We start from the raw sequence: 18,909 nt of genomic DNA, 5'->3' as shown, positions 1-18,909 counted from the left end.
GAATCGAGGCTATCCAACGCCGGTTCACACGCTTCGTCCTTCGGCATCTCCCATGGTGAAACAGATCTCGAATGTTGCCAGCTAATACACCTCGATACACTCAGCATTCGGAGGGACTGCTCTCGAGCCCTGTTCGTCTCGGACTTACTCTCTGCCAGAGTGGATTGTACTACAATTCTAGAACGCCTGAATCTTCAAGCGCGCAATCGAACACTGCGTACTAACTCTCTTCATCGACTACCTTTTAGGAGGGCCAAATACGGTCGCCAAATAAAGGGCGAACACGAAATTATTGCGACACATTCAACAGGGCATAACTTTTTTACCATTGGGTAAAAATCAACCAAATTTTGCACACTTTCTCATTGATGTGTATTGTTTACATGCTGTTGTTACATAACGTTTTGACAAGGCTCTACGGCAGAACCGACTCATTTGCTGGTATCGCAGGGTCGGCTAGCTACCGGGTAATCAAGGGCTACGCGGATCAAGAACAAAAACCTAGAACCACAGATAACAGACGTTTAGGCTAGAACAAAATTTCTTCAAAAACCTGTGTAAACTTTCAAATTAATAAACGTTGGAAATCCGTGTTTCACTATTGCCATCTGCGCAACTGTTTGCTACATGTGTTTGACAGCCGCACTCTAACTGCATTGTATCGATCACTGCGCCATCTGCCAACGCTTGCCAAACGTGTTTCAGACGTCTAATTTATTCGGAATTTCAGTAGCGGGTATTTACACACGATTCAAATCGAGCCTAAACGTCTGTTATCTGTGCTAGAACTTTCACTTTTCTTACACTTTTTTTTATTCATATGTATTTGTAGTGTGTGGGTGTGGGATGTTACTTATAATTTGTGTTCTAATGTGGCGTGTACACTATTTCTCTGTCACTAAACGTACCATACTGCAGCTACTGTTGATGAGCGTCACGACGCTGACGATGCCGGCGGGCGAGATCCCCTCGCGGACGTCGGCGCAACGGGCCGGATGTAGGCTCCGATGAAACCGGTACGATAGTGATCCAGATTGCAGAATGGACGGACCAGCGGGCGTTGCTGGTTTGGATGCAGGCAGGCGTCTTCCCTCCTTGTCGAGCATCGGTGTGACCGCGGCTAACCGCAATGGCCAACACCGAGAGGGGACCCTCCTTTGCGGTTAAAGCCTTTGCCCGAGGGTGTGAAACGATGGCGCGCTGCGCCGGGTGACGAACGACAGTCCTTTGCGATTAGGCGCGGAATCCTCACGGATTCGCGTGCCGAACCATGTGCTGGTGTATAGTGCTAAGATGCGCTAAGAGGTCCTGGTGAAGAAAATAGCAACGCGAAGTTGCTTAATGGTCTGCTGGACTCTTCCGGTCAAAATCCGAATTACCTGAACCAGCCGTAAACGTTACAACCCCTTTCCCACCCCAAAAGGGGGGGGGGGGGGGGGTATACACTTTACTTCACCGGATAAAATATACTTCAGCACACGGACGCCTGATAGAAAAGAGACCAGAGTTTGAAACTGCTGGCCCTTTTATAATAATTTTGAGATGCATTTCCCTCAAATTTTTATCCCAAAACCATTTTTAAAATTTCAGCATCGCGCGTCTCCAGGCTGGGTGGTTCAGCTACCCACCGAAACAAGCTGACAGTTTGCAGCGGTACGCACCCTTTCACTACCCTGCTTACTGTTGTTGTGTAAATTAGTACAAGAAACGTAAAAGTTCTACAAACAAACAAATAATATTTACAACAAAAACCTAAGCAATGGAACCAACGGTTACACTGTCAAACTCGAAGTCGTGTTTTTTCGATTCAACGAAAATGGAGGTGAACCAACGCGAGTCGAGAGAACAAATTCTTTCCAAACACCTGGAATTTCCTGACCTGTCGCACCGGCAGTTGGGAAAAATGTTGAACATTCACCATTCAACCGTCTCCAGAGTCATACTATGTTGCGTTTCGGCTTCGCCTCTTCAGAAACCGACACTAACGTATTGTCGGAATAGATTAGCGCCGGCTTGACGCAAATCCCTTAAAACTAAAACACACTATGTGTTTCAATCAAACGACTGATCAAACGTGATGTCCCGTTCGAGCAGAAGTTCTGTTTATGCCGATGAGACACAAGTGAAGCCGAAACTTGTCTTGGCTTAGCAGGCCTATGCGAAAGCACTATGCTATATTTACCAAATATTTTACCAAATTTTCCTCCTTAGGGTGAAATATAGCATAGTGCTTTCGCATAGGCCTGCTAAGCCAAGACAAGTTTCGGCTTCACTTGTGTCTCATCGGCATAAACAGAACTTCTGCTCGAACGGGACATCACGTTTGATCAGTCGTTTGATTGAAACACATAGTGTGTTTTAGTTTTAAGGGATTTGCGTCAAGCCGGCGCTAATCTATTCCGACAATACGTTAGTGTCGGTTTCTGAAGAGGCGAAGCCGAAACGCAACATAGTATGAAATAAGGATTTGTGCCCTCCTGTACAAAGACTGGTTTTTACCAACAAATTTTCACCCTAGTGAGAAATTTTGGTTTTTACCAAATTTTCCTCCTTAGGGTGAAATATAGCATAGTCTCCAGAGTGTTGAAGCGGTTCCAGGAGCGGTTGACGTTGGATCACGGCAAAGGAGCTGGAAGAAAACCGGGACAGGAGAACAAAAAGACGGAGGGAAAGGTGAAGCGGATGATTAAAGCAAATCCCAACGTCTCAAGCTGTGATTTGGCTAAAAAGATCGGCATGTCGCAAAGCTACGTCCAGAATGCAAAGAAGAGAGCTGGACTACATACATACAAGGTACAGAACTTCCCAAACCGCGATGAGCGGCAACAATCGACGGCTAAAACTCGGGTACGGAAGCTCTACGAGAAGATGCTGACAAGATATGGCTGCTGTGTGATGGACGACGAAACGTATATAAAAGCCGATTTTAAGCAAATTCCGGGGTTGGAGTTTTTCACCGGCAAGAGCAAGTTCTATGTGGACGACAAATTTAAGAAGAAGAAAATGTCGAAGTCCGCCTCCAAATATCTCATTTGGCAGGCCATCAGCTCTTGCGGACTGAGGAGTGAGCCTTTCGTGACAAAGGGCAGAGTAAACGGCGAGATCTACAAATCTGAGTGCCTCGAGAATCGCGTTTTTCCTGTTCTTGCAGCAGCACGACGAAGCTCCGCTATTTTGGCCAGATTTGGCATCATGTCGCTATTCCAAAAATTGTCCTGGAGTGGTATGAGGCCAATTCTGTCCATTTTGTTCCAAAGGACATGAATCCGCCCAACTGTTTAGAGCTGCGCCCGGTGGAGCAGTACTGGGCAATGATGAAGCGGGAACTTCGGAAGAGCAAGAAGACAGTCAAAGACGAGAAGGACATGTTAAGAAAATGGAAAAAAAAAACTGAGAAACTGGTACCGGATGACACTGTAAAGACTTTGATGGAGGGTATCAAGCGAAAATGCGTTCAATTTTACACTCATGGCTCCATCGATTAACTTTTCTTTTGATTTTTGAAGTAAATATATGTATAAAACTACCCTAAAATTTTGGTTTGATTTTAAACATTATAAGAAAATTGGCATGACATTTTCGGTGTCGCAATAATTTCGTGTTCGCCCTTTATTGTCAAACTACGACAGATCGCTCCGTCATGTTTGGATCTGGGTAGGCTTTTCGAGAAGTATATTGATATTACAGGTGTTCCCTCATCTGCGTATGTAGTGGTTATATGCATCGAAGTAGTATTCAGAACTCATTGAGAATGCATGTATTATGTTACTTTTTTTGCTTGTAACGGACAGTTTTCTTTAATAAAAAGTTGGAAAAACGATCTTCAACATGCTAAAAGAAAGTTTATTCGTTTTAGCATACCTGATACAACGTTGACACACCTTGGTTTTTGAGTACTGTTGTGTTATCGATGAAGACTACTACGCGAATCATTATACAGATGCCGCTGGTGTAACAACGTATTTTAATTGAAACAATTAGGACAATATCTGACGCATTTTTTGTTCCACGTGGCACGTCAGTTCGTCAGTGGTTTAATCTCTTATTTAAGACCATTTGAACATGATTTTTTCTTTAGGACAGTAAATAAGCGAAACGAGTCTGACAATAATTCCCCAGGTTAAAGAGCTCCTTGCACGACAAAAACAAAATAAAACGTCAATTCATTTGTAAATCTAACCCCGACTAATCCCCCAGTTTGTCATCGCGTGGCGAATATGAAAGCATAGTATATAAGTCGCACAACGCCGCATGGTAGTCGACAGTATATTATGAGCAAAAACATTACCATTTTCATAAAATTAATCCATAAAACATCACCACTAAACCGACGACAAACACGCAGCCGCATCTCAATTAATAGCCAATATCTGCCGCTCATAACTTAGTCGCGATTTTTTTTTGCTGGTTCGCTTGCTATGATCTGTGCAATGCCAAATACTCTCGTGCACTGATAACAATCCACGCGATCAAACTAGTATGTCGAAAATGCTTATCTTAATTCTACTGTCTATAAATCTATGCATCAAATTTAATGTCCAACCAATTATGTTGTCTCTTTTATCACATAGGCACAAGTTAGTGGTGATATTCTAGTAAAATAGCTAAGAAATCTGACCACCGGTTGAAGTTTTAACGTGGATTCCTTTTAGTTATTATCGTATGTATTCCACATATTCATGACATTATTCATACTCATCTGATCATATAAATTCCACTCATGTATTTGACATGTAGCACTTGTTTCTAGTCGCATCACACATGATGTCAACGTGACCTGCATTGTTTTTTTTTCAGTGTAGGCGCACATAGTGAAGCACTTGTCATAAACATTTCTTTCGCGCTTGCTTTGACATCTGACATGCTAATTTCGTCAATCTGTTCGCCATGCTCGCGTGATCCCGTGCGCGCATGGTACTTTTATTCTTCTTGAGTTTGAAGATATGAGCAAGGCAGATTTTGTCGTCATCATCATCATCATCATCATCAGTGTCACTGATTTTAGTGTGTGTTTGTGCGTGCATATAGTTGCAAGATTTTTTGTCACTGCTGATTTCGTCGAGAGGGAAATCCGGTAATCTGAATTAGGAACATGATTTATTAATGGTTTTTTCTCCTTCTGTAGGCGAAAATTGTTCTCGCCTGATTTATGGCTAACACATTTCGGATAAACGCGCTGTCAGATTTTCACTTCGAGGACCGAAGAAAAATATTGGCAGCGATTTAAGGTTCATATGGTAACGCACTCATGCACTGTTTGACAGGTACAACGTTGCCGTATGAAATCTACTGATCTATTGTCAAACTATGTTTCAATGTTTTCCCGAGCGATGTTTTCTCCCAAATCTTTTTGATTCGTGTGAATCCGTTGATCTGTGTGGTCCGATCCGGTTCGGTTGGTTGGTTGTAACCCACACCGCCCATCTGCTTGCTCCAGATGTTTTCTTTAGCCCCATACAATTTGTCAAGCGCGATCGGAACGTTAGCCGCGAAGAGAAAATTAGCGTTGGCCACTTGTTGTAGCGTCTGGGGCAGCTTTGACAGGAACAAAAAAAAGACTAATGCAGACAAAGATAGGTGGGAGCAACGCGACAGTTTTTGTTTTGCCACATTTTTTTTCTGTGAGTGTTAGCTCGATTAGCGATAAATCAAATTAATTTACCACCGGATGAGCTGATTCGTTTCACAAGACGCAGTCTCGGCGGATAGTTTGGGTGTGGAGTCGATTTGTCCACTCAATAGCACGCTCGGAAGAGATTGTACCGAGTTGGCAAATTTCGCCTGATTTTATGATCATGCCGGACAATCATCACGACCGGAGTATAGTTGATGCTAATTTTCGAATGAATATCGCCAAGCTTTTAACTTTCCCACGATGCTCAAGAGTTCTGTTTTTTTTCCCAGCGAAATAAAACTTCAGAAATTAGTTACAGCTTTACGGTATCTATTGGAATCTGATCTTCCTAAGCCGTTTCGCGCCAGGTAGCTTATCAGAGTTGCGCAAATTACCTTCTCTTCGGTCGACTGACTGACCAACCAACCGATGGACCATGTCCGGCTGTCAGGAAGACAAGGTCTGCAAAGGTTTGTTGTTTTTTTGTTACTACCCCCTTTTGTTGCCACCGGTGTAGGAAAGATATCTTCTACAGCTGGCACCAAACCCAATAAAGTTTATAACTAATAAAATTTTACGATTATTAGTCCAAACACTACCGACGATGCGCTGGGCCGCGACCCGAGCAAGAAGACAGACTGTATACGAGCCGACAACATATATGAGCGTGAAGGGGCTTTTGATTTTCAACGTTAACAGTGCCGAAGGACCGAACTGCAAATTGTTTGCAACGAGAAATTCGCGATTTTAATCTGTGATACGGTAATGGTGAACAGGTCTACCTGAAGATACGCCATTTTCGAATGTACATCTAGAATTCGTTTTCATTGCTCGGCCGACGAACTTGGCATTCCATGAGATACTTGCACTCTTCGCGCACGGGTAAAGTTTTACGACTGACAGCAAAAAAACGGCCACCTGTGATTGCAACCTTCCGACCGATTAGCAACGGAAGGTTAATTAACTGCACTATTGTTCTGGAAGATTGCGTTTTTTTTAAAGTTAGTCATGTGTCGTAAAATGGACAAATGGAAGGTTCTCTCTATGCCTCATTTTGTAGGAATTTTAAAGATAAACATGTTAGTATTAGAACACATAAATCCTATAATGAAGATACATTGGAAAAACTGGTACAGAGTTTAAGAACTCTAATTTCAAAGTCCATTCGTCATATATTCGGACCCTGGCAAAAAGGAATAGTTAGTTTCAATAGGTTCGTCGCTCAATACCCGTTAATTGACCAATAAAGGATGTCCCGCATCTTTTTCCATCACGCAAAAAACGCTTTTGATAAGTGAACCGATCCTTTTCAAACTTTCAAAAAATTAAATTTAACGCATTAGTAAACTCTTGGAATATTTATTTCATTCAACTTCAATACCATAACCGTACGCTCGTTCCTTACGCTCAATTTCACTCATTAGGCTTTGTCAGTGCTGAACTCCATTACGGTACTGTTGGCAAACCTAGTGGACAAAAGAAAATGAAACTGTTAGCATTCAAAACAGTAAGCAATCCATATTGAGTTACGATTCTCACTCCAATCAATTGACAACAGTAAGACGGTTCTCTTCTGAATCTCTCACTCATTGGAATCATTACTGAGAGGAATGGAAAGTGACCATCATTTTATTTACATTATAAATACGGTTATGGGATTTAAGTCCTTGGGTACGAAAGTGACCCCGTTGGATTCGTACCACTACAGGACTACATTTGAATAGTGGCACGAAGCTAGATCCGGCCAGAAAATCGTAGGGTCCTCGTGTTGCATCAACTGAGGCTAACTTAAGGTTTACCCGACAAGCTTCAGCAGCACGTGACACGGACTTAGTCGCAGGGTCGGCGCGCTACTGGGCGAACTGGAGGGATTTCGCGGATCTTTTGCTATGAAAACACTCAACTTTCTTAACGTGTGTAATTTATTGTAAGCTGTTCGTGTGGTGTTATGATTATCACTGGTGGGTTCACTGGTACGTACCGTACTGTATGTTTTGTTGGCAGCTAGATGGACCGGCGAGCGCTCGCTGATCGGTTCCGGTTCAAAATTGCTGTTGCCACGATGAACTTCTTTACAAGATGGTGTTGGCTGGTTCCTAGGGAGTATGGCTAAATGCTGGGGGATGGGTAAAATGGCGGTCCCAGAAAGGTGTTCTGGGCGAGGTGTCCAACAGGCGCTTCCTTCATTAGCGAGATCGGTTGACGACGGACGATACCGACTTTTGCCAGACCGAGAAGGGTTGCTCTCCTTGGTGTTTAGGGCCTTTGCCCGAGAGTCTTTGTCCCTGGTTTCCGTTGGCGACCAGAGGACTGAAGAATGGTCTTTTACGGTTAGACGTAGGTGACCGTCAAGTCACCTAGGCCGATGTGTGTTGTGTTTCTCCGGGAGTTCGCAACTTCCGGGAATGCCAAATTATGGTAAGTACCAAAAGGTCCTGAATGGCTTGTACACTTTTACTTCACCTTTATATTTTGAAAAACTGTATATAATCTTCAGACACGTCTTGCGCACTTGCTCGCCTGTATTAAAGTGGACGATAGCAAATTTCAGATGGCGGTTCTTGCCTAGTTCCCGAGGATTCGACCTTGGTATGGCCACTGACGATCCCCTTTCCAATCGGGCCCTTTTAACAGCTAGTCCCACCGGTGTTGTTCTGTGTATTTGGGCTGTACTTTCAATTTGTTTTGTGTATGTTTTGAGTATATCTTAAGCAACTTGAATGTTTTTTTATTGAATGTAAATCGCGACAAAAATGTAGTTTGATTCCTGTAACGTTCGATTACAAGAGAAAGCAAACGCTTCTGTAGAGGTAGATCTCCCCGTTTACAATCACGGTAGTCACAAACGACGCACTCCGTTTGCCACATGAGCAGATCACTTGCCAAATCATGTATTTATTGGCAAACCTTGAAAGTTTCGGCTTTCTTACTTTCTTCGGAACATCAAACTATGCATTGAAGAGTAGTAGCCCCAGAAGCTGTCAGAAGTCCGCCTTGACGTAAGTCTCATCATCCATGATGACACAATGCGGCTTCGTCAACATCTGGGTGTACAGCCTCCAAAACCGTGACTCTCCCACCGTATTTTGCCCTTCGTCACGATTTGGAGCCTTCTGCACTTTGTACGAAAGCATTCTCTCCCTGTTCTTTGTTCTCTGAACGATAGACTAGAACAGATTCAACTTTTTGGCAACACCCCTGACCGATATCCCGATGAGAGAGTTGAGGTTTTTCCAGGTGCTTGCGCAAAATCAATTCGCGACCTTGCTTTTCGGGTGACGCCATTTTTTCCTATTTTCGAAAAACTGACAGCGATAAAAATACATTGTAAACAATACACTTTAAACCACTTTTACCCAAATTTTCATGAGAAAATACTCAATGGTCCATGTTCTGCAACGTTTTTTTTTCGTGATACAATTTGACACATTTACACATACATACAGCTACGCACACACATACACATTCAAACATTTTCCGATCTCGATGAACCGAGTGGAATGGTATAAGAGACTTCGGTCCTTCGAGTTTCGGTTAAAACGATTACTTAACTTTTATATATGAGAAAAGTTAAAAAAAGGTTCAGGGAATTTCATGGGCTATCGTATTTTTAACTCATAACTCCAAAACCACAACTTCGATTCAAAGAAAATTATAGCTGTTAAAAAGGACGAATTTCGCGCCAACTCAGACAAATGTTGATCGCATCCTCTCAGATTTTGACGAAATGTTCTGTACATGAGAATTTTGTCACAAAATCCACTTTGCATACTTTGCATAGTACAATTTCAGTAAAATAAACAAGCATAAGTTTATAAAAATAAATTCATAATTGGCGGAGTTATGGCTATTTCCCCGAAACCCTTTTTATTTAAGAGGTTTGCGGTGATCACGATTGGCGACCAATAGATCATCTAAAATCCCAAAACTCAAAAAAATTCATTAGTATATCAGTATTTCTCGTACTTTAACGATTAGTTGAACAAATAATAATTTTTTCCTGCATTCTATTTCGTTTTTAGTAAAAAAATCGCGGTTTTAAGCTCTAAAAATTGCATTAAAAATTCTTATACATGAAACAAAAATTTATGAATGAAAACTTTAACGATAGTACGAGACAAATTATTACGATCAATTTAAAAAACCTGTTTTAATCCACCTAGCGGTGCAATTGTGCCTTTCTCATTTCTCTAAACTATGGCACGGAGGCTTTTTATGTTCAACATAATTGTGGAAATGTCCATTACATTCTTAGTACACTTTGCACTTATACACAATGGCATGCCAGCCACGAACTTGATGAGCTACGTGTTGACGGTGAAACACTTGAAACAAAAAAATATCATACTCCATTAGCCTAATCAGCATTAGATCAATGTTATCTGCTTGCTAACTCATTTTGTCATGCGGGGGTGGGTATGTGAGGAGGGCGAAAGTCCCATGAACGAACGACTCCCCAGCTTAAATTGGTATGCTTTGTGATATAGTGCTGGTTCAAAGATGATGGGGTTGAAAGGGAGGGGTATGAGGGCTGGATGGGGTGGTGGTCTGAGGGGTGATTTAAGGAGATTTTTAAAGAAGAGAAGTGAACAGTAGAGGGGGGGGGGGTGTAACCCCTCTCCGTAAACAATCAACTACGCCCCTGTTAAAATCCAGAAACCTTATGAGAGTCGAAAAAAAAATTTGGCCGGGATTAGGTTGACGTTTTTCAGAGTGATTGCATAACCTTTCTATATGAGAAAGGCAAAAATGTGCCAAGATCCAAAAAAGTGAATCGTCGTCAAATTTTTTTTCGAGTTTGCATCAAATCTCGACGTTTCATGCACCTTGAACACATTTAACATCAAAAATAAAAATTCTATTTTTAATTTTTCCTATAGTTTATATGCGAAATTTCTGTGTGGCCGCACTCTGAAACCCGTAATTCCGGAACCAGAATTCCGATCGATCCAAAATTCAATAGCAGGCGATGGGAAGGTTGCACCTTTCATTTGAGACTAAGTTTGGGCAAATCGGTCCAGCCATCTCTGAGAAAAATGAGTGACATTATTTGACACATACGCACATACATACACACACACACACACATACACACACATACATACATACACACAAACATACAGACTTTTTCCGATCTCGACGAACTGAGTCGAATGGGATATGACACTCGGCCCTCCGGGCCGGGATTAGGTTGACGTTTTTCAGAGTGATTGCATAACCCTTCTATATGAGAATGGCAAAAATTAAGAAAATTGATTGAGTAGTCTTTCGGCAATCGTGATCACGGAAAAAACATTTTTAGTAAAACGACATTTCGAGATAATCGAGTTTAAAATTTCAAATTGCCACTGCTCTGGGTAGATGAAGCGCGCTTGGAAGCGCTGTAACTTTCGATCTATTTCTCGGATCTTTATAAAAATTTTAGAAAACATTCTCAAGGAGTTGTACTTTCAGATAAAGTAATAAAAAAAATTCGATCTCATGAAAAATGTAAAAGTAACCTCTTAATAAAAATTTGCTTAGTTGCTAAATTAGACAATATCTTCTCACAAATTGAGTTTTATTGGATTCTGAGATGATTATGACTTTCATTGGTTTAGTTTTCGATAAAAATACACTAAAGAAAAAATTCAGTTTGAACAAGGATTTTTTCTTAAATAACTTTTTTTTTCTTAAAATTGCCAACTTGAATTTTTGATGGTAGGTAGGGAACATTATTATCTATCTTGGAACAAAATTTCATCCAAATCAAAAATGGTTTTGCCCTTCTCATATAGAAAGGTTATGCAATCACTCTGAAAAACGTCAACCTAATCCCGTCAACCTAAATTTTTTTTTGACTCGCGTAAGGTTTCTGGATTTTAACAGGGGCGTAGATGATGGTTTACGGAGAGGGGTTACACCCCCCCCCCCTCTACTGTTCACTCCCCTCCCTTAAAAATCTTCCAGCCCTCATACCCCACCCCATCAACCCCATCATCTTTAAACCACCACTATATCACAAAGCATACCAATTTAAGCTGGGGAGTCGTTCGTTCATGGGACTTTCGCCCTCCTCACACCACACCCACCCCGCATGACAAAATGAGTTAGCAAGCAGATAACATTGATCTAATGCTGATTAGGCTAATGAAGTATGATATTTTTTTGTTTCAAGTGTTTCACCGTCGACACGTAGCTCATCAAGTTCGTGGCTGGCATGCCATTGTGTATAAGTGCAAAGTGTACTAAGAATGTAATGGACATTTCCACAATTATGTTGAACATAAAAAGCCTCCGTGCCATAGTTTAGAGAAATGAGAAAGGCACAATTGCACCGCTAGGTGGATTAAAACAGGTTTTTTGTAAATCGACTTTAAATTTTTAAAATCGATTTTTTTCAGTGTAGGAGTCAATGAAGAATTTTGAAAATATGACTAATTTTGTAAAAACTACTCCAACAACATTTTTTGTAGGATGTATCATTTTTAGACTATAGCCATTTGAAAAAAAATTGGTAAAAAAAGTTTGGCCATTTTCGAAAGACAGTCTAGATCATTTTTGGAAAAACAAAATATGCAAAGTGGCTTTTTGTGACAAAGTCTTCGTGTACAGAAAGTTTCATTAGAATCTGAGAGGGCGCTGCCAGCTCTGAATATGATTTGGCGCGAAATTCGTCTAAGGTTTTTTTTCCTTTGAGACTAAGTTCGGGAAAATCGAGCCAACCGTCCCAGAGAAAGAGATGTGTATTTCAGGTTCAACTGAGAATGCTTGGAAAAGCGGCCATCTTGGAAACCGAAAAAGGCAGTTTTTTCTCACACCGTTGGGAAAGTCTTCATGAAAATCAATTTTACTGTACCGCTTTTTTCGTTTCCAAGATGGCCGTTTTTTGAGGCGTTCTCAGTTGAACATTAATCAGTGGCGTAGCCAGGGGGGTTTTGGGGGTCAAATCCCACTCCCAACCAAAATTAATTGAATTGAAAAAAATGATTGGTGGTGACCAATTTAATATAAAAAAAATATTTAATTTTAAATATTTAAATAATAATTTTGGAAGTACTACGATGGGATGCATATGAAAAACGGAATGCGGAGACGGCGTATGAACAACGAATTGCAACAGTAGCTTGGAGAACCACCCATTGTTCGCTCAACGAAATTTGGGCGGCTGCATGTTTTCAGAATGGTGAACAACTCGGTAAAATTGCTCTAGAAACTAATCGTTCTCAACACGTTGCATTCAAAATCACTAAGAACGCGTTGATCTCCCGCCAGCATGCTCCAGGTTTTTTGACCGTAGAAGACAACCGGTCCAATCAGCGATTTGTAGAAAATTCGGTGTCGTACCTTCGTCGATCGAAGGCTTTTTCGAAGCCCAAAGTAACAACGTTCACCTGCTAGAATACTTTTCCAAATTTCTCTGTTGGTGTCATTATTGGCGGTCATTAGTGAGCCCAAATACACGAGCTCACCCAGTAAACGAAATGGCGACTAGGCGGGTTAAAACATGCCGACGAGTGGTAGGCTATTGAAACATTGTTCTATGCTACCCGCTGTAACTCGCCAACAATCTGCCCTAATTGTGCGGGTATCAGCCAACTCGATATCATCGTCATCGCTTCAACCGTCAGTCGGATATACGTTCCCACAATATTGACGTTACCGGCGAAGCTAAAAAGCTGAGCAGACTTCCGGAAAACCGTGTCAATCTTAGCTCTTATTATACGCACCTTACCGTAGCCCTTTCCGAGTTTCAAAAGGACTCAAAAGTATTTCTAATACTCTTCACATATCACTCGATCTATTTTCGCTGGTCCGGAAATCCGTATTTGGGCGTTATATGCTAGTTTTCTCAACGATCTCGCTTGCTAACGGTGATTCAGCAATATGATTGCTCGATAACTATTTGCAGCAATCCCGTTTAACACCCTTTTTCAGACTTCCCAAATAAACATCGAACACCATGTTCGCTTTAGTTCTGTGCTCATCTTAAACTCACATTTCGTGTGCAAACTCGAACGCGCTAATGCGTACCAAAACACGTACACATGTTCGTCTGCACAACCGAACCCCATGTACGTACGAGGTGTTCGTACACACAGGTTCTTGACACTAGTTTTCTTTTTCTATCACTCATCATCACTAGTGTTGACTCATTCTGTTTTGTGTGTGCCGTTCTTGGGTACGCACACGGTGCATGTACACGGTGTTTAAACCTAAGTTTGCACATCGTTCACTTGGGTTCGGTGTTCGAGGCGAACTTGTACACAAAGGCAAAGCAAGTTTTAGGTTGAACGCGTGCACGAAATTTTGTACACAGGTGCAAACTTATGGATGTTCATGGGAAGACTGCCCTTTTTAAAGTTGGGACATACTACTTCCTCCATCCAATCTTGCAGTGAAATTTGTTTCTCCCAGATCTTTAAAACCACCCAGTGGAGTGCTCTACACAACGCCTCTCTTCAGTGTTTCAGCAGCTCACATGGCAGTTGATCATTGCCAGCGGCTTTAACAGTCCTCAGTCCGCCGATCACCTCATGAATGTTCGATAGATCTTGCGCTGGGAATCTGTCGTCGGCTGCGCATGTCTGCAGATTGTTTCTTCCGATACTCTCGTCGTCTACTGCTATTTCGATGTTCGTCATAATACACTCATCGATCAGCTCGCACTCGGTCGTGAGAAGGTCTCCATTATTCTCTTCATATGTCAGCCTGTGGCACATAGCCTTTGCTTGAGCGATTTACGTACTCGTAGAATTTTCATAACTCTATACAGATACTCCATCGCCTATCTTCCTGTAGGCGATTTCGAATCTATATTCGCACATTTGTGATGTTGAAGAAAAATGTTACGTTCATTAGAACGTGGTCGATTTGGTTCTAAATTTGTTAATCATGTGATCTAAGGGGTGAGGTTCATGTCGCTAATGAGGAGCTTTACATTCTGCTGCGGGCTCCAAATGCGCGTAAAAGGTATCTTTCCCGTTCTCGGGTTACGCTTCGTGAGGGCAGCGCACGTTAACGATGCTGTAGTTGTTGAAAAGGCCTTTGATCCACACACCTAGTTTCTCTGATCCCAACTTGTTTGTTGTGCCGTCGCTCTAGCAGAATGTAACCGCGCGATGCTCGCTTTTTCACACATTCTGTACTGCCAAGACAGGTTCCTACAATGCTACGTCAGCTCATTGTGCAGGATTCGTTCGAATCCAGGGGAGCAAAAAGACTTACAGTTCGATGTGCCAAGTTTCCAATCGTAGTCCTTTTTTCGTTACGTGGGCTTTGATCGATTATTCCGATCCGCCTTGTCCTCCTGATTCTTCGTAACGTGGTGTTTTCCGGGCGGCTTGTTGGGTTTGACACAACCTCCTGTCTCCTCAGACAGCCGCGCGGGGTTTCTTTGCCACCTCACGTATTCAGTTCTGTCTACGGTAGGGTTATAGCGCTCATGCCCACTCGCACCTTCTGATTTCGCTTTTACTGCAGAAGGCGGTAGTACCCAGTCGACGCACAGGAAAGCATGAGATAGGAGCTTGTGAACACTGGGAAATATTCACCATTTGATGACCAACCTTCGAAGTTGGTGGTTTCGAAATTTTGTGATGTTAACCGTAAGATATATTGCATTTTAAAACTCTATGAAGATATTGAAGCTATTCTCTTTTTTCTTATTTTTAGAATGGAATGGTAACCGCTGAACTGTTTTTGCTTGTGAACTTTCAATATTTCATCAAATTTACATTATATTGAAGCATTTTCGAAAAATCAACGATTTTCGTCAAACCCCAAACCCCAGTGGCTACGCCACTGACCTTAATACAGACTCTTTGTCATTTTCTCGAAGCTTCCGGTTCCATCGTAGGTGGCCAAAATGGTCAAAGAAGGTTCAGAAAATGTTTTAACCCTTAAAAGCGTAAACCATTTTTTCTCAAATATCCTGAAAATTGTCTCACAGCATTTATACGTTACTATCATAATTTTGAGATGGTTTTCGCAATGTTGTTTTAAAACAACAATGCGCATTTAAGGGTTCATACTTTTTTCGTCATACAGATAGCTTTGATACCAGTTTAAATGGTAATCTGATGTGTCACCGTACTCTTCAACCCATGACTCCGGAACCGGAACTCCGAACCAAGTAAAATTCAATAGTTGCCTATGTTACTTCTTCATTTGAATATAAGGTTGTTGAAATCGGCCCAGTCACTCAGAAAAATGAGTGAGATTATTTGACACATAGTACGTGCATATATACACACACGCACACACATACTTACATTTTCAGAATTCGACGAACTGAGTCGAATGGTCTGAGATCTAGACAACTATAACAAAGAATTCTGTTTTGCACAATCAACCAAATTAAAAACGAATAAAAGTGAAATTTAAAAACACCGATAGTTAGGCCCGGATTCCCCTACTAAAAACATTAAACAACTTTTTGAAAATAGTTGTTGTACAATAACGAAAATTACATATTTCATCATTCTCTAGATAATACAAGCTTGTGTGGTTTATTTACCGTTTCGAGGAGCTCAAAATTGACGGGATACTTGGTTTGCATATACTCAATGCAAGAAATCACCCAACATTTGCACGATCTGGTGTGGAAGAGGTGTTAAATATATCAGAACTGGTTCTAAACACAATTGCAGTATTTTAGTCGGTGTAGTCGGTGAGCATGGCTTCTATTCAGCGTGCTGAATATTATTCATGTGATCTTTGTGAATCCGATTACGGAACACCTTATTTTGCGGTAATGCAATTGCGTATCAGGATTTTTGGTTCTCTATACATATATACTCAAGTGTGTTGTGATAAAGAGCTATAGCCTTTATCAGTAGGGCTCATTATTCCTGCAGAAGTGAAGAATCCATTTTACTGTTTTGTATTGTGTTATTTTTTCCATTCCTCTACATTTCTTTTTCACTTCTCTTTTCCTTCCCATCAGGAAAGTGATGAGACGACATGGCATGGTCTGTTACCAAGAGATAATAGAATCTTACCCAAAAGTAATAGAAACATTCCCGTCCGATTTTGGGTGTATAACTGAAACAGTCGGTACGGTTGTCCTCGCTTCTTCCTCATTCAAAATTCAAAACGATTGGTTAGTTTAATTATTCATTAAATAAATAAATTAATTGCCGTTCAATTTTGAAACATCTTCAACTCTAGCTAAATATTTGCAACATATTATAAAATGCCTTAAATATTAATGTTGACAAGAAAAAACACTAAATAATAACTGCAGTGTTTTCCAGGATGCTTTTCAATACTGGCTGTGTAAGGGTTAGAATAGAGTAAAGTAGAATAGAACGGTGTTTCTCAAAAATAAATTATATTACACAATTGTTTTTTCAACAGTTCCGTTTTTGGCTGGCTATCTACAAAAATCGTTTGGCTAACTTTGTTTCTCCGTTTCAGATGATCCTAATTGTGCTGCAGCCAACAATTACAACTTCAACTTACTGCCTGTAAAGAATCACCCATCCGTGGAATTGGTAAGGTAAGCTAAACATTCACGCCATTGAATTCTCGCCGACATCTGCGTTGGCTAGATTTAAAAAAAGCTTGGACCCGGTAATTTAGAATAAAGTTTTGTGTACGTAGTTCAGTCGGTACGTAGTGGCAACTTTATTGGTCAAATGCAATATTTGTCATGGCATGTGTTGATGTCTTACCCAATTCTCATGGGTTTATAAGGGAATAGATTTAAATAAACATAAATCGACAAAAGCGTGGAAATAAACAAAATTGTTTCGAGTAACTGCGCAGCCAATTTTTAGAGCATAGGACTATTGCAGGGCTAATGCCACGATCCTCCTGATCACTAAGAATTCTTCCTGGCTAAATGACTTTCTAAGTGTAAAAATAAAATATATTCGTCAATTGTGTAGCCTGTCGACTGTTCCGGAATATTTTGTAAAATGGTTTTCGGCGATTCAGTCAAATAATGCAGCACAAACGACGTATGTCTATGTTGTCCAACGTTTCGACAATTTATTTTGTCTTCTTCATAGGAATAATAGGTTACGTTTGTTTGTCTTGCATGTGTTTTTGTGAACAGCGTGTCTTATTTTTAGAGCAGAAAGTATCATCAGCATTTGTACTATCATCACTTTCCTGCTTTTTTGAATACAATTTGTTCGTCTTATTTAACCGTTAAATAAGAATTTTGCTACCAATCGGTTGCATCTACGGACCCTCCAAAAATTTCAAAATGTATATGGAAATTAATATGGAAAATCGGTTAAAATTGAAAACAAAATCTTAAAAAAATCACCTCAATTCATGAGAACACTATATATTTCTAAAGGTATTCATCTACTGAACACATTCGTGGAACACTGTAAGTTTGTGAAAATTCGCTAAGAAAAGTTATTAACTAAAGAATGTAAGTAGGGGTTTGCCCACTACTCGGGTTCTTGTTTGCCCGGCGAACCCTTCTTTTCAGGGCGGCCTAGGTGCTTCTACAGAATTTCGGATTTTCGTTTCACAACAAAAGTAAACAAATAAACTAAATTTGCCAACTTTTATTTGCTGCGTCCACTCTCCCTGCACTGCTCTACACGCTGATAATTAATCGGCTGCTGCTGGCGACGTGCGGTATCTTCCGACCGGCCGGGTCAACAATGGCCGCGTTCTCCTTCGGTTGTATCTTCGTTGGCTGCTCCGGCAGCGGTCCTTGTCTTTTAGCTAGGGAGGTGAGCTTGGCTCCTTTGTTGGAACCTCCCTAGCGACGGTGGTGATGAATCACCGGATTCCTTGCTCCCCGCAAAGAATCCCGGAAGTGTTCTTTCCAGGGGGGGCCGTTGTCCACCCTGCTTCACCCTCCTTGGCTATTAGCTGGGAAGGAGAGCAAAGCTCGTTCGGCTTATCCTTCCCAGCGAGGGCGGATTGGTGCGTCTGGATCCTTTGCGGTTAGCCGGGGAAGCGAAAATTCCTTGATGATTAGCTTCCCCCGACGGCGATCCAGCACCACAAAATAAACAAGCGCCCAAACCATGGGCCGGCACTTTACGACGAATAATTTTCCGTCACACACGCGCACTTCGCACTACGGCTACTGTGGCTGGAAACTGTCCCGAACTGGTGTAACGAGGACGTCTGTATTTTACCGTTGTCTGTCACTATCTAACCAAAACTCGATGGCCGCCTTCCGCACTCGACTATCACAAAACAAACACCAAAAAAACGCACCGCCGCATAGCTGTCATCGCTATGGCACAGCATAGTCAGACCACTTTTGCAGCGAGAGGAGAGAGGTTACCTAGCTAAACCCTATGTTATTAATTCACAATTGTCAAACAAAAATTACT

General features: G+C 41.4%; 1 protein-coding gene across 5 annotated transcripts in view; it reads left to right on the top strand.

The window, feature by feature from the left end:
* Window positions 1–18,909, top strand: part of LOC131685477 (interference hedgehog-like) — a 291,909-nt gene that overhangs the window by 202,716 nt on the left and 70,284 nt on the right. For all 5 annotated transcript variants that reach the window (XM_058969211.1, XM_058969212.1, XM_058969210.1 and 2 more), the window contains exon 3: window positions 17,015–17,096. The gene's annotated coding sequence lies outside the window, so the exon portion shown is untranslated. The remainder of the gene's footprint in view (window positions 1–17,014; window positions 17,097–18,909) is intronic.

This window comes from Topomyia yanbarensis, chromosome 2 (genome assembly GCF_030247195.1).
Source record: "Topomyia yanbarensis strain Yona2022 chromosome 2, ASM3024719v1, whole genome shotgun sequence".
NCBI classification, from domain to species: Eukaryota; Metazoa; Arthropoda; class Insecta; order Diptera; family Culicidae; genus Topomyia; species Topomyia yanbarensis.
This window is presented reverse-complemented; position numbering and strand designations above follow the sequence as displayed.